The sequence below is a fragment of the Physeter macrocephalus genome, chromosome 13, assembly GCF_002837175.3.
Source record: "Physeter macrocephalus isolate SW-GA chromosome 13, ASM283717v5, whole genome shotgun sequence".
Taxonomy (NCBI): Eukaryota; Metazoa; Chordata; class Mammalia; order Artiodactyla; family Physeteridae; genus Physeter; species Physeter macrocephalus.
The window spans coordinates 54,377,516-54,395,297 of record NC_041226.1 but is presented as its reverse complement, the minus strand read 5'-3'; positions in this window follow the sequence as shown (position 1 = coordinate 54,395,297).

Here is a 17,782-nt window from a genome sequence, read left to right as displayed (position 1 = left end):
ACAACAGTGAGAGGCCCGCGTCCCGACAAAAAAAAAAAAAAAAAAAAAAAAAAAAAAGGCAGAGCGCCTAATTTGGAAATCAGATCTCAGAAAATGATCTGACCTGCAGATGTGTTGTGGCTATTTAATCTTGGAGATGTAGGTATTAAGTTGATGGCCTTATGTGACAGGCAGAACCTCTAGTTGTGACAAACAGAGGCCCCTCTAGAGAGTCCTGGCACCTCCCCAGGTGCCAGACCCTAGTCAGTCCTCAAGCCCATGGCAGCTTGCATAAAAGAAAGGCTGGGCAGCTCCAAGGGTTAGCCCTCTTTTACCACCACACTGTTATACTGTGAATCTTGTTCCTGTCCTTTACCCAGACAAGGAAATGCTGAAAAATTGTGATTTCTTTTGGATACTGCCTCTAAGGTAGCACTGAGACCTGGGGTCTCAGAATGAAACTTATGGGTTTCATTTGTCAGACTTCCTTTTGGCTGGCTGTTAACACTGATCTCCCTTGTCCTTGCAGCAGGTATAGGGAGACTCAAACATATCCCGTGATCACTGTCCTAGTTTCCAGTGTCTAGATGAAATGGATGGATATCCTCAATAACTGCCAGAATCCCCACAGTGGACTTTAGCCCTTAAAGTAATGGCTTAGTGGAATTCATTGGTTCAACTCCCCCCTACACAATGAGTACATGAAGCAGTACTGCTCCCTGAGAGAAATTGAAGAGATTGGTGCAATTAAAAAGCCTCTGAATGGGCAGGCACGTTGCTTGTTATCAGATTATCACTGAGTTGCCCAGTTTGGCCTGGCTTAGAGGTGATGTGGGCACATACTAGGTGAAAGGAGAGTGCTATGGGATGGAAGTTTTTTCCAAGGGTAACCCTGAAATACAGTGGGGTACAGAGTAATCTTAGGTGCACATTTTATTCTCCACTTTGCCTAGAAGAACAGGTCCAAGGACATGAACTCCTTTGATTCCTGGAAAGTGGCTACTGATCCAGTTCCATGACCAAGAACTTGGAAAGAGACGTGTTGGGAGTTGGTGACTAGAAATTTTGAGAAAGGGGTATGTGAATCGACTTCTTGGAATGGGTTCAAGACCTGAAATTATGATACATCATGGCAAGTTTCTCTAGAACACACTCCCTGCAGAAGAAGGTCTAGCTAAGGTAGAATAGTCAGCTGTTAATGTTCTCACCTCCTTTGTGTTCCAGTGGTGAGACTGGAACATATCCTGTGGTCGTTTCCCTGGATCCTCAGTGAGAACAGGATAGCCCATTTGGTGTGTGGTGATCATCCTGCTTCTCCAGGCAGCCCAGTGCTTTCTCAATGGAGTCACAGGGAAGGAAGCCACATGGGCTCTCCCATATATATCTCCCACCACCAAGGCTGATAAGGCCACCTCTACAGCTAAGGGCCCAAACTGACACTAGGAAAATGATTGAGATCCCACAGCACATTTCAAGGAAAACAGCTAGTGGCAGTTCCATTTCCCTGAACCCCTAAATTGCAGCAATTTGTCCTTGTTGAAGTAGAGACTTGTCCTCCATGTTATATTGTTGGAAGACGTTTTCTTTCTCTTTACTCTTTCTCTTTATTCACATCCTATTAAGTATAGAGAATGTAACTGGTGGATAAATTTAACTGTTTTTCCTGTATGTTAAAAAATAATATAGTCTCATGATAAAACTAGAAGTGGAATGAAATATGATCTTTGCCTCAGTGAGCATCTGATGAGGTTAGGGAGATAAAACGAACACCAGAAAAAAGAACATAACAATAAAAATATACAAGGATGCAGGAAGATTGCTCATGAAATAATTGCTTCCGGAAGGAGAGCTTACTGAGGATCTGAGAACTCTAGAAAGGGCCAGTGGGCTGGTGCCACAACCTGAGCTTGGTGGAGGGATGTTTATATGAACGGAATGAAGCTGGACAGCAGCCACGAGGGCGAAGTGGCAAGAAGAAGGTATAAGCAGGGAGAAGCGAGGAGAACACATCGGTGATTGTGCATAGATCCAAACTTTGGGTGGGCAGGTTTCCATCTGGACACAGACTCAACTCTAAGACCCAGAATGTCCCTGGATCTTTTCTTTGTTCAGGAAGTATGTTTGCAAAATCATCATGTTATCTGAAACATGTTTTAGTATACTTTAAAAATGCATTCTTTCCTTTTCTGCCCTTTAATACCACATAATCTATTTCAAGTCCTCTAGGTTCCTAAGGAAAATGTCTTTGTCACCCTCAGCTGCTAATACTCTTTCATAAAGAGGAGGTTTTATTCAAACCTGATAAAAATGCAAAAGAACAGACATTAATGTTCTGCATTCCATTGCATTTCCTTTCACCCAAAGTTCTTAAAGCACTTTGAAAATATTAATTATATCTCTGAATAGCTGTAATATAATATAATTCTAGCATCATCTCTTTTTTTAACCAATGAGAATAAAACACACAGCAATATAACTATTGACTCAAGTAAATGAGGTCCCAGAATCCAGGCTAAGAGCCAATACATCACTTTACAAACCAGGCCATGAAAAGGAAAAGAAACTAAGGATATAGGTCTTGCAGATTAAAAGAGGCAGATTCTTTTCTCCTTCTTAGAACATAAAAAGATCTATTCAATTCTCAGTACTTTTTTCATCTGTGAAATAGGCATAATAACTTTCAATGACCTTGGAACACGCGTACAACACTTAGACACTTTGAGGGAGGGCAGAAAAGGAAGCTTTCCTATTTTCCAAAATTATTTTTCTTTTGCTGACAAGCATTTTTTACCAACAAGACAAATTTTGGCAAGATATATTTTTCCCCAATAAAAAGGAAATAAGCCTCATTTGCCTGAACTAGAAACACAAATGGTCTCTTTAGCCATTACTTCTAGCTATAATTTAAAGTCAGCTCACACCCTCTAATTTCCAGGAGAATTGATAGAGGATTTAAAGCCCCAACTCCTCTATGGAAATGTTTCCTTTGCATCCAGCGTTCCTGAGCGTTTTAATCCAGCTTTGTTTACAGAGCTTTCTTGAGTTTCCAGAACAGTGTTTCACAGTTGGCAGCAGGCGGCAGGGTAGATAAACTTTCAGCTATAACAGCATTTCCTCCCAGCAATTACAGCGTTAAATTATGAGCAAACAAGTTCTTTTTAAAATAAAGAGCTCTACGAAAATGACCACTTAATTAAGAGCATTCAAATCCCTTGATGCCTTGGTTAATTCACCTGCACCCTTTTCTGACCTAAAATAAGCCATCTAATCCAAAACATGAGATTTTTTTTCCTGGGCCAATGAAGCCACAATTTGTCACTCAGGTCATTTAGTGCCACATATTGCCATAAGTCTCCCTAATGCAGTGCAAAGTCATGGTTATGACATGTAGGGTTTCTGGGTAGCCAATTTTAATGAGGAATAAATAATTTCTCCTGTTCAGCTAATACCTGTTGGTGTAGAAAGGTAATCCAAACATCACTGCTCCGTCCCTTTCCTGTAGAAAAAGAATGATGGGCAACATCTGCTTTGAATATGTTCCCTGGGGGCAAAGGCTCAAGGTCTCCTTTCTAATCAAGAATGATCTCTGATGGGCTTCCCTGGTGGCACACTGGTTGAGAATCCTCCTGCTAGTGCAGGGGACACGGGTTCGAGCCCTGGTCCGGGAAGATCCCACATGCCGTGGAGCAACTAAGCCCGTGTGCCACAACTACTGAAGCCCATGCACCTAGAGCCCGTGCTCCGCAACAAGAAAACCACCGCAATGAGAAGCCTGCGCACCGCAACGAAGAGTAGCCCCCCCCTCACTGCAACTAGAGAAAGCCCACGCACAGCAACAAAGACCCAACGCAGCCAAAAATAAATAAATAAATAAAAGAATCATCTCTGAGAGCTGAGGCTGCGTACCCCCCCGAGTTACAGTGTTACTAAAAAAAAAAAAAAAAAAAATCAGAAAGTTCTGAGAATAAAAGACTGCACCATCATTACTGCTTACGTGTGTACACATCTCTGCTCAAAAAAGGTAGAAAAGTATCCAGAGGCGGAAACCGCATACAACAAATGTGTTTATTGCCCATCTTTAATAAACACTGGCGATAAGAGGGAATTTTAGAGATAGTTTTGGTTGCTTCCAGCGTTAGCTTTGTCCACAGAGCTGGCGGGAACCTGGGCGGGATGCTCAAAAATGGACGAATTGACAATCTAGCCTCTGTAAAGTACCCCAAGCCGCATCTTATCCAAGTTGCCTTCGTGCCCTGCTCAGCCCCTGTGATGCCAGGGGACACGGTGTTAGAGCCTGATGCCGGTCCCCACCTGCACCCATCCGCTTGCTTCCAATGGGGACCAGGCTTTTCCCGTTTATCAGAAGGCTGAAGGCTTGTTTTGATTTCTTGGCTTCTACCTTTGCTGAGATGTCTGGATATTTAATTTTTCTCCTTTTGGGAGCATATACCCAGATTTCTCTAGATTCAGAAACAGAAAAATAAACTCAGTTACAAAATGAAGGAACATAACATGACACTCTCTGGGCCTTTGTCATCTGCTTTTTCCTGTTGTGTTTTTAATTTGGTCATTCTTCTGTACAAATTTGCAATGGACCAATGTTTAAAGTAAACAAATAAAAATAAGGCCTTATTTTTATTTTATTATTATTTTTTTAATGTGGGGAGCTGGGTTGCGATTCTTTTTTTTTTTTTCTCACTGTCGCGGCCTCTCCTGTTGCGGAGCACAGGCTCCAGACGCACAGGCTCAGTAGTTGTGGCTCACAGGCCCAGTTGCTCCGCGGCATGTGGGATCCTCCCAGACCAGGGCTCGAACCCGTGTCCCCTGCATTAGCAGGCAGACTCTCAACCACTGCGCCACCAGGGAAGCCCCAGATAAGGGCTTATTTTAAATACTAAGTCACCAACTATAATATGCAGCTCTCTTTAAGAAAAATACTAATATTACATATGCAAAGAACATGAAGCCAAGACTTTGTGTTTGTGTAAAAACAGAGATGTGGACTTCCCTGGTGGTCCAGTGGCTAAGACTCTGCACTCCCAATGCAGGGGGCCCAAGGTCAGGGCCAGGTTTGATCCCTGGTCAGGAAACTAGACCCCACATGCCACAACTAAGAGTTCACATGCTGCAACTAAAGATCCCACATGCCACAACTGAAGATCCCACATGCTGCAATGAAGACCTGGAGCAGCCAAATGAAAAAATAAATATTAAAATGAAAAAATAAATATTAAAAAAAAGTTTTTTAATTAAATAAATAAAATAAAAACAGAGACATGGTCAGTTGTTTAAACTGATAAGGAATTAACAAGAAAAAAAAACGAAAAGAGCTTTGTTCTCTCCTCTTTACTTTAGATTCCATTATTCATTGAGGACCTGTGTTAGTCAGCGTCGTCTAGGTTAGGTTGCAATAAAAAGATTTTAAAAAACCCAACAAACAAGAAAAGCTAAATCTCATTGGCTTGCACAAGTAAGTTTACTTGTTTTGTTTTTTTAATTTATCTTTTTACATCACACTTGTAGTTCAGATGACTGCCCTGGACGCTCCCCATGGTACCAAGCTAACTTTCTGACCCCTGTACTATAAGGACGTCCCTATAACACTTGCATCAGTAGGATCGGTAGGGTGCTGTAGGAACAGATCTCAGTACCACTGGTTCCACACTGAATCTTTTTTTGGGACATTATGGTTAAATGAAGAACTTTCCCTTAAGGCCATCAATTGAAAGTCATTCATAAAAACTAAATTTCAAAAGTAATTGGGGAAATGATGGCAGTGATGGTTGCTAATTATCTCATAAAAGTACTGTTTCTTCTATGATTATCTATGAATTTATCATGTGATCTTTAATTGTATGTGGCCAATGCAAAACACTGACCACTCCTTTATGTTATACTTTTCTTTGGATCCTGCTTTTTGTTTTTTAATTTTTAAAACAATTACCTTAAAAAACTTTTTTTCTGATAGGATGTTTCTTATTGATATATAACATATTTATTGGTGTATTCTATTATATGTTATATATATTTATCTATATAAATATGTATGTTTCTAACATGAGGAAAACATAGCATTTCTCTATTCTAGCTTCCCAAAATTTCTTAATTTTATTTCTACTTTTATGTGTTCCTAATTAACAACAACAACTACAAAAATCACACTTTGCTTAAGCAGCCTCAAATTCCATGGCCTCTTCACATAAGTAAATGTAAAATTTTTTTAAAAAAACTAAATAAGTATCTGATAAAGTAAAAATGAGCACCATGGGGGAAAAAAATGAAAATACGACGTCACTGCAGCCTCATCTTGAACTGGGCTGCATGTCCTTTGAGAAGTCCACGTAGAATGCCAATATGTACTCATGTTCAGAGAAGTTTTTTACATTTTGAAATTCTGTCCTTGGCTGCTCTGAGAAGGATCTGTGGACAAGCATAGGGACCTTTTCTCTTTACCACCATCTGGGCACTGCACCAGTTACCATGAAGTTCATCCACAGATGTTCCTGGTTTTTTGGTTCGTTTCATTGTTCTTTGTTTTTTCTTTTCCTCCTCATGATGGCAACATGCTATAGTGAACAGAACATGAGTTCTGGAATAAGGCAGGCCAGAGTTCAAAACTCTGTTCCATCTCTGAGATACAGGCCAGTTACTCACCCACTCAGATTATTTCTTCACCCACAAAATAAGAGTAGCTCTTGTGATTCAAAGGCATATTCACGGATCTTATAAGTCTTAAACTGAAGTCTTATTATGTAACTTTGAGAACATCTTCATATACTTTCTGGAGTCCAAGCCCAGGTAATCCTACACCAACTGAGGCAGTGCTGTCTCTATACCAATCTGAAGAACGTATTTTAGGAACCTAGCTGTGACAATCCTGGGCCCATTGGAATCAACCATATGATGTTGGACAAAGTGTGGGAAATGCTGATTTGAGAGACACTGGGACAGTAAAGGATGACTGAAGACTGACATGCTTCACCTGTGTGTGTTTCCATTTGATTAGCAACCAACTTCCTTACAAAGGGGAAGATGTTTGACTCATTCCCAGGTAGAGATGGAATCATCTGCCCTATCCAAGTCTGTTCCACCCTAACCTAGCTCTACACTGTCAACACCGACATCTTTATACCTACGTAGGGTCCATCCTGAGAGAAGAAGACCCCAACATGCGTGTGGATGAAACTTCTGCCCCTACTTCTCTAGGAAGTCTCCAGAATGAGGAGACTGTCACAGAATGATCATCAAGGCTGCAGAGGGTGCATGGAGGAGCCTTGAATAAATGCAGGATGATACACTCCTCAGTTTATAGGAGAGCTGAACATAAGGAAGTGGCCCCAGGTCCTTTGGGGGAGGAACTGAGGTGAAGTTACTACGTACAATTGCCTTGTTGTTGCACTGTCATTTTCACTGGGATTCAGCCTCTCCTTCAGTCAGTGGCTCTGAGTATGAGAACTGGCTCAAGTTTGGAAACTAAGAGATCTTGATTTTTTTAGGTGCAACTGCTCTCAGCCTCCTGGTCTCCCATGATTTTTTTTTTTTTTTTTTTACATGAGTTGAGTAATATTCTTGTTGGCTGCCCATCTATCTTTCCCATAGAAGACCACAGTGTTCTTTTAATCATTTCCATAACTCTCTGGCCCTGTGTGCCACTCTGACCTAGATGCTCATTTTGAAAATTGTAGTCGCTTTACTGATGATAGATAAGCACAGCCACCTGGCTTTTATTATACTGAGATCTTTTTATCCTCATTGCTCTCAGAGAGTCCTGTTTTGTAACAGCATCTCCTACCATCAGCCTTGGCTTATAGAGGACAGTCATCCCTGACCTTTTCAACAATACTGGTGTCCCTCTTTCCAATGTCCTCAGGGCCCTCCTATGTAACTTGTTGAGCTGGTGTGTTTCATGTCCTTATATAATATATCCACTCTTCCATGCCCATCTCCCTACCACTGTCTGCCATGGTAGTTCGGACATTTCTACTTGAGTTAATGTGTGCCATTGCTTTATCAAAGCTTTCAAGAGCCATTCTATTAGTGTGTTAGCACCATCTCTCACCTTTGCTAGGTGTTTAATCCATATGATGAGAAAGTGCTCCTGTATTGATACATTCTTCCTTATCTATCTTTATGTCCCTCCCCCATTGATCCAAGTCCCTCAGAATCTAGGCCCACTAAGATCTTGATTGTACATATTAGCTTAGAGTTTATTTCTCCCTTAGCAGGCCCAACTTTTTCCCAGTTATTGGTCCAGGACAAGGGGGACAACTGGTAGACCCTGTGGAGGCTGCATGCTATCTTGAAGGGCAGAAGCCTCTGCATTTTCTTCAAGCAATGAGGGGAGTATTAGTCTTTAACAGGAAGGAGTAACAAATTATTCAGTCCCAAAGGCACAGGGGAATCCCGGGATTCAAGGTTCTTTGAGTATAACAACCCAGATTTCCCTATCCTGGAATCAGGACTTCTTCTTCCCAATCAGAGCTCTGACCTTGGCGAAGTAGGCTTGGCCTAAGTGAGAACTGAATTTCTCTAGAGCTGTACCGCTCTTCTCATTAAGTCCTGGGCCTAAGCCTAGCTTTTTTTTTTTTTTTTTTAGTTATAAAAGATGAGAGTCTCCATAAGCTGCCAAGGAGGCCCTCTGGCTTTTAGACTTTACCTTAATTGCATGATTAATCACCCTCAGCTTTTCATTGTCTTTCTTTGATGCATCAATAACAACTAGCCAGAGCCATCTGATTCTATAATCTTTGTAATTACTTCTTATACCAAACCTCTCACATGCCTGAGGCATAACACCCCACCAGTTATCTGTGTAGTCCCTCCCTCTGATATCCCATCCCAATTCACAGACAAGGAAAGTTTTTAAAAGTATATTACAACCATATGTCAGTGTCCATCAGTGCTCTGTATTCTACCAGTTATGTGGTCCTTATTGTCAGTCATCCAGTCAGCAAGGAATCTTATAGAAATAAAAAAAGATTATAAAGGAATACTATGAACAATTGTATACCAATAAATTAGAAAATTTAGATGAAGTGGCTCAGTTCCTGGAAAGACACAAACTACCAAAACTTACTCAAGAAGAAATAGACAATCTGAGAGATCTATAACAAGCAAAGAGATTGAATTAGTAACTGAATATCTATCCACAAAGAAAAGCCCAGGGACAGATGGCTTCACTGGTGAATTCTACCATACATTTAAGGAAGAATTAATATCAATTTTTCACAAATGCTTCCAAAAAAAATAAAAGAGGTGGGAACACTTTCTAATTCATTTTATGAGGAAGTATTACCCTGATACCAAAACCAGACAAAGATACTACAAGAAAACTACACACCCATATCTTTTATGAATAAAGACACAGAAATCCTCAATAAAATACTAGCAAACCAAATCCAGCAACATATTAAAAAAATTATACACCCCGACCAGATGGGATTTATACCAGTAATGCAAGATTGGTTTAACATCTGAAAATCAATTGATGTAATACACCATATCAACAGAATGAAAAGCAAAAACTACATATTTCAATAGATGAAGAAAAAGTACTTGACAAAATCCAACACCTTTCATGATGAAAACATTAAACAACTAGAAATAGAATGGAACTTCCTCAACCTGACAAAGGGTATGTAGGAAAAACCCAGAGTTAATACCATACTTAATGGTGAAAGACTAGATGCTTTCCTCTGAGATCATGAAGAAGACAGGATGTCCACTCTCACCACTGCTATTCAACTTTGTACTTGTGGTTCTAGCCAGGGCAATTTGGCAAGGAAAAGAAATAAAAACATCCAGAAGAAGATAGAAGTAAAACTATCTCTATTTGCAGATAACAAGTTCTTGTACATAGAAAATCCTAAAGAATCCACTAAGAAACTATTAGAACTAACAAATGAGCTCAGTAAGCTTGCAGGATAAAGGATCAAGATACAAAAATCAATTGTATTTCTACACACTAGCAATAAACAATCCAAAAATGAAATTAAAAAACAATTCCATTAACAAGAACTTCAAAAATAATAAAATACTTAAGAATAAATTTAACAAAGAATTTCAAAACTTACACTCTGAAAACTACAAAATATTGTTGAAAGAAATTTTAAAAGATCTAAATAAGTGGAAAAACGCCCCACGTTCATGGATCGGCCAACTTAATATCATTAAGATGGCAGCCTTCCCCAGTTAATCTGTAGATTCAATTCAATCTCTGTCAGAATCCCAGCTGGGTTTTTTGTAGAAACTGAAAAGCTGATTCTAAAATTTTTTATGTAATTGCAAGGGACCCAGAATAGCCAAAGCAGTTTTGAAACAGCAGAATAAAGTTGGAGGATACACACTTGTTAATGTCAAAACTTCATGCAAAGCAATGGTAATCAAGACAGTCTGCTGCTGACATAAAGGCAGACATAGATCAATGGAATAGAATCGAGAATTCAGAAATAAAGCCATGTGCTTCAAGTCAACTGAATGTTGCCAAAACCAGGTAAGGAAATGGAAAGGAACAAATCTGTACCATATGATATAAAATAGGTCAGGCAAAGCCTGACAATAGGAAACAATAGAATTGTTTCATAGTTGTGACCAGCTCTGGGCTCAGTTTCATCTGCTTGGAATTGCAGCAGGACATTCTAAGATGGCAAAGAGTCCCAGCTGTAACAAGAGTTGGGACACTCTTTCTATGCGGCCAGCACTCATGCTTTATCACCAACAAGATATACTAGTTATTTTGGTTTTGCAGAAGCAAAGGATAATACTTTCCATCTGGCCTTCTGGGTTGTAAAGAAACCAATTCTCCTCCTTTTGGCATCAGTATATGTGAAGTGAGACTCCCTGAAGAAGAAAGGATGGTAGGAATAGCTTAAGTCTTCCTGATGATAAAAGAAAGCACCAAGCTCATTCCTTCCCTGGTAAAGTTAACTAAGTCCTAATCAACAATAAGAAAGCGTAACCCCTTTCAGAACCTTGGCCTTGGCTTGCTTTTGGCCTTAGGAAAACTTTACCTTTTTAGAAACAGAAGGCAGAGAGAGCAGCCACTTCTGCAGTCTCTCAGCCCCTCAGCTGAGGTTCAGTGTCAGAAAAGTCTCTTGTTTTAATCAGCAAAAGAGCTATCTTTCTTCTGCTGTTAATGATTTTTTAGCACTGCTTAAACTCAATATTGTTTTTAACAGGAAATAAGATAAAAAGAAGGATCAAATCACACAGAGAAGCAGAAAGTGATTTTTACTTTAAAACTCTCAGTATTCATACCACTTTCCCCGGGAGAGTTTAATTCCAAGTGCCACTTAGTTATTTTCCAGTAGAAAATGACAGCAGCCTGTCTGAGGAGAAAAAGGGAACAAACTACATTAATATATCACCTCCCCTGCTCCCAAACTCTGCCTGCCTTCCTCCTGTGTCTGTCCAAGAAGCTAAGAAGAGAGGGCATTTGTGGCTAAAATGTACTCTTATAGTTCGCAATAAGCATTCTTTACATTCTTTACATTTTAAATACGTCAAGGTCGGAGGAGAGAAAAGAAGGAGCTGCCCTTTATTATATGGGGTGAATAATAATGGACAAGGCAAAAAACAAGAGGACTTCCATGTCATTTTTTACCTCACTTCTCCATGCAGTGGTCAATTTTAGTCCGATGACCAGTGCAGGGGGTGGAAGTGTTCCAAAAAAGAAGAAAATTGGATCCAGAACTTTTGCAGCTTAAAATGCTCTCAAGTCAATAGGCAGAAATGGTTGGAGGTTTTTAAGGCTCTGCCAATTAGTATTTTAGAAAACTCAGGGAGACTGTGTGAAACACTCTTAAATCCGACACTATCAAGTCACCAACATAACAATCCCAGACTTCTTTAAAACGTTATCAAATGATCCATGTGTCGGAACTGAAGAGACCACGCACAAGGAGCAAATTAACAACGACCAAGGAGATGGTCTTCAATCCCCCTCTGTCTAGCCTCTAGGAAGTGGGAAATAACAGAGATATTTTGGCCCCAGGAAGTTCCCCACCTAAGCCCTGCAAATAAAATCTTAGTGCTAGATTTTATGACAACAGAGTATCGCCGTAGGTGAGTTGATAGTACCCTGAATCCCATGGTGGGCACAAAAAATGGCCTTGAGGGCAGACTGAGAAGGTTCTGTTTACATTGGAGAACATGCACTTAGCAGGTCCCTCTTTTCCTGTTTTTCCAAGGTTGCATGTGAGAGACACTATTGTGGGAGGTTCACTTATAAGCTCCCAAAAAACATAGCCTGCTGTTCCCAACTAAGCCTCCAGTTTATTGGTTCGTGTCTTATCACCCTAAACCCCAGCCACACTGGCCCATCAGCCTGGGTGTGTCAGCTACCACCAAAGCCTGGGAACCACGTGCATGCTGTGTGATGATTTTGCACACTTTGGGGATGGCTTTCAGGAGAGAGGGAGTAGTTGACACAAAAAGTAGATCTCTCTTGGATCAGAAGAGGGGAGTTCCTAGATTCCCCAGGGACAAGATGAGTAGGGTAAAATGAATGCTTGAGTTTACCTAAGCCATGATCAGCAGAACAGCTGGCAAGACATGGTGATCAAGAGCACAGACCCTGGAGACAGACTCTTCTGGGTTTGAATCTCTGCTGGGCGGTTAATAAGGTCTGTGCCCAGAGCACCCCATGTCCAGCTTCTCTGCACCACAGTCCCTCAGATACAAAATGGGGGTAATAGAACCTACCTCACAAATCTGTTTTGAGGATTAAACATAACATTGTGCATAAAAGCACAGTATAGGGCACAGCCCTTAGTAGATGCTCAATAATTGTTATTACCATGACAATCCCATTACATGCGGGACATTATTTTTAAAAATTTCCCAATCCTTCCTGCTCTAAATCCTCCTTTGCAAAGCACATTCTGGGTTTTAAATAGTTTTCATATACAAGGGTTAGAAGCTGACCTTCTTACCTGGCAGACGTCCCCTTTTGGTGCCCACCTGCTTCCACCATCCACTCAAGGTTTCTGGTCTAAAACTCTCAGATCAGATTTGAAGAAAAAAGTAAAAAGGGAATTCTTTCCCTCCTTTTCAAACCTATGAAGATGAATTGCTCATTCCTTCTCTTAGGAAATAAGGCAAAGTATGTTCAGTAATTAGTTGGAGGACAAAGCATGCTTGTCAAATTAGGCAAAGCAGATGTTCTCTTGGAGGAGTGACAAAAGAAAATTGGTGAGGCGGGAACAAGATAAGGAAGAGCAGGGCTGTCAGTCTGTAGAGAACGCAGGGCAGTGTGAACCTGCCTCAGTGCTCATCCATTGAGGAGCGCCATCCAGAATGTCGACCTTCCATGTGGTCTCCACTCCCCAGACTGCTTCTACACTCAGCCCCCTGGACTCTATATGGGGGGGTTCTTCAAATCCTAACCTTGGAGAAAAACACTGCAACTCTGAGCTCAATGCATTTGACTGCCGTGCACCACCTTTGTGCCTTAGCTCCTGACACTGATCTCGGCCAAGTTCCAAATTAAAGTCCCACAAAGTCCCACTCTTTTGGGATTGGACCAATAACTGAACACATTTGGGTATTGTTCTTCTCATGTAGAGAAATTGCATAATAATGGAAGAGAAGATGAATATATGGGTGGGCAAAAATTTTGAGTGCCTATAAATATCTCATGTATTTGGCATATTTAATCTTCATAAAATACTAAAGTTGGGATTATTTCCTACATTTTACAGACAAGAAAGAGGCTCAATTCAGACTCATCAAGAGAAAAAGGGAGAGGGCCCAAATCAATAAATCAGAAATGAAAAAGGAGAAGTTACAACAGACACCACAGAAATACAAAGGATCATAAGAGACTACTATGAACAACTATATGCCAATAAAATGGATAACCTAGAAGAAATGGACAGATTCTTAGAAAGGTACAATCTCCCAAGACTGAACTAAGAAGAAGTAGAAAATATGAACAATTACCAGTAATGAAATTGAATCAGTAATTTTAAAACTCCCAACAAACAAAAGTCCAGGACCAATTGGCTTCACAGGTGAATTCTACCAAACATTTAGAAAAGAGTTAACACCTATTATTCTGAAACTATTCCAAAACATTGCGGAGGAAGGAACACTTCCGAACTCATTCAATGAGGCCACCATCAGCCTGATACCAAAAGCAGACAAAGATATCACAAACAAACACACACATACACACACGTATGAACATAGAGGCAAAAATCCTCAACAAAGTACTAGCAAACTGAATCCAACAATACATTAAAAGGACCATATACCATGATCAAGTGGGATTTATCCCAGGGATGCAAGGATTTTTCAATATCTGCAGATCAATCAATGTGAAAAACCACATTAGCAAATTGAAGAATAAAAAAACAGATGATCATCTCAAAAGATGCAGAAAAAGCTTTTGATAAAATTCAACTTCTGCTTAAGATAAAAACTCTCCAGAAAGCAGACACAGAGGAAACATATCTCAACATAATAAAGGCCATATATGACAAACCCACAGCTAATATACTCAACAGTGAAAAGTTGAAAGCATTTCCTCTAAGATCAGGAACAAGACAAGGCTGTCCACTGTCACCACTTTTATTCAACATAGGTTTGGAAGTCCTAGTCACAGTAATCAGAGAAGAAAAAGAAATAAAAGAAATCCAAATTGGAAAGGAAGAAGTAAAACTGTCACCGTTTGCAGATGACATGATATTGTGCATAAAAAATCCTAAGGATGGCACAAGAAAACTACTAGAGCTCATCAATGAATTCAGTAAAGTTGCAGGATACAAAATTAATATACTTAAATCTGTTGCATTTCTATACACCAAAAACAAACTATCAGAAAGAGAAAGTAAAGAAACAATCCCATTTACCATTGCATCAAAACAAATAAAATGCCTAGGAATAAACCTACCTGAGGAGGCAATAGGTCTATACTCAGAAAACTGTAAGATGCTGATGAAAGAAATTGAAGACAACACAAACAGATGGAATGATATACTGTGTTCTTGGCTTGGAAGAATCAATACTGTTGAAATGACCATACTACCCAAGGCAATGTACAGATTCAGTGCAATCCCTATCAAAATACCAATGGTATTTTTCACTGAACTAGAGCAAATAATTTTAAAATTTGTATGGAAACACAAAAGACCCCAAATAGCCAATATAATCTTGTGAAAGAAGAACTGGCTTCAGGCTATACTACAAAGCTACAGTAATCAAAACTGTATGGTACTGGCACAAAAACAGACACATAGATCAATGGAACAGGATAGACAGCCTAGAAATAAACCCACACACTTATGGTCAATTAGTCTATGACAAAGGAGGCAAGATAAACAATAGAGAAAAGACAGTCTCTTCAATAAGTGGTGCTGGAAAAACTGGACAGCTACATGTAAAACAATGAGATTAGAGCATTTCCTCACACCATATAAAAAAATAAACTCAAAATGGATTAAAAACCTAAATGTAAGACCGAATACTCTAAAACTCCTAGAGGAAAACATAGGCAGAACACTCTTTGACATAAGTCACAGCAAGATCTTTTCAGATCTGTCTCCTAAAGTAAAGGAAATAAAAGCAAAAATAAACAAATGGGACCTAATTATATTTCAAAGCTTTTACATAGCAAAGGAAATCATCAACAAAATGAAAAGGCAACCCATTGACTGGGAGAAAATATTTGCAAATAATATGACCTATAAGGGATTAATATCCAAAATACATAAACAGCTTGTACAACTCTACATCAAAAAAACAAATAGCCCAGAATAGGCAAAAGAACTGAATAGACATTTTTCCAAAGAGGAAATGCAGATGGCCAATAGACACGTGAAAAGATACTCAACATTGCTAATCATCAGGGAAATGCAAATCAAAACGACAATGAGATACCACCTCACACCTGTCAGAATGTCTATCATCAAAAAGAACACAAATAACAATTGTTGGTGAGGATGTGGAGAAAAGGGAACCCTCCTACACTGTTGGTGGGAATGTAAATTGGTACAGAGACTGTGGAGAACCGTATGGAAGTTTCTCAAAAAACTAAAAATAGAACTACCATATGACCCAGCAATTCCACTCCTGGGTATATATCCAAAAAAACCCAAAAACACTAATTCAGAAAGATATACACACCCCAATGTTCATAGCAGCATTATTTACAATTGCCAAGATATGGACAACCTAAGTGTCCATCAATGAATGAATGGATAAAGAAGATGTGGTATATATACAGTGGAATACTACTCAGCCATAGAAAAGATTGAAATCTGCAGCAACATGGGTGGACTTGGAGGGCATTATGCTAAGTGAAATAGGTCAGACAGAGAAAGACAAATACTGTATGATATCCCTTACGTGTGGAATCTAAATAATACAACAAACTAGTGAATAAAACAAAAAAGAAGCAGACTCACAGATACAGAGAACAAACTAGTGGTTACCAGTGTGGGGTTGTGCTGGGGGAAGCAATATAGGGGAGGGGGAGTGGAAGATACGAATTATTGGGTGTAAGATAGGTCAGGGATGTATTGTACAACATGGGGGAATATAGCAAATATTTTTCAATAACTGCAAATGGAAAGTTACCTTTAAAAATTGTTTAAAAAAATTAAATGATAATTTTAAAAAAGAAACATGAAAGAGGCTCACTGAGAGGTAAAGGTAGGCTTCAAATGCTGGACTCCAAATCCTATCTGGTTCTTGTCAAACCACACTGATTTGACTCCCTGTGGTATTACTGCAAACTGGGTATCCTTAGTCTGTTTCTAGCACTTTTATGAGCTTTTTCTCACTTAAAAAGTTTAGAGATTGGAATAAATCACCTGAAAGTTACTTCCCAGCTCTGTCACTTATTAAAAGGAAGGGCCTTCCTGCAATGGCAAGGCCTGAGGATAACAGGATTCTTTCAACGTTTGGAAACACCCAGCCCCCTCACTCAGGGTGGGAGACAAAGCTGGGATCTGTGGGGAAGCTGGTCCTGGGCTGAGAAACCAGGCAAGTGTGAATTCTAATCCTGGTGCTGACATTGACTTCCTCCTAATCCTCACATTCACTTTGTTTCTGGGTTTCCATTTCTGCAACAAGGTTAATAGGACTCATCAATCGCCCAGGAGGTGTTCATGTCTGCCCTGCCTTTGCAAGGAGCTAAAACCTCATTTCTGAATGCTTGTGGCTGTCTTACACGGAGGAACCCTCAGAAACAAAAATCAGGAATGCTGGAGGGCAAGTTGTTGAAAACCACATTTTAAAAAATAGCATGTGTGAACCTGCTCAATGATCTCAAATCTAAAACTCATTTTAAGAAGCAGGAGTTCCATTATTTGTTCAGCTATTAGGGAAAAAATTTTGCAGCTAAAGTCCAGCCTAGGAGAAGACACATAGGAAAAAAGTTCTAGAATAATACCAGACACTTTGGAGTTCACACTCACAAAAGCAATGTACTCTAATCTCTTTCTTTTCTTCCTTTTTTTTTTTTTTTTTTTAATATTATCTTTACCAACAGAATGACAGACTGAGTTGGAACACAGGATAGTCGTTTACATCCTCATTTAAACGGTTGACTTTTTACCCTGAAGAAACATTCTGGAAGAAGTAGAATCATCCAGAACTCGCTCAAAGTTTCAAATGGGTAGAAATAGCTGAGCACAGCAGGAAATCCCCAGATTGTACGCTTCTCTGTGAGGTGAAACAATTTGCCGGGTGAGCTTCATCTTGTCATGCCTTTTGTAGATGAATATACACAAAACACACACACACAGTCAGAGCATACAGCTTTTTTTTTTTTTTTTTTTTTTTTTTTTTTTTTTTTTTT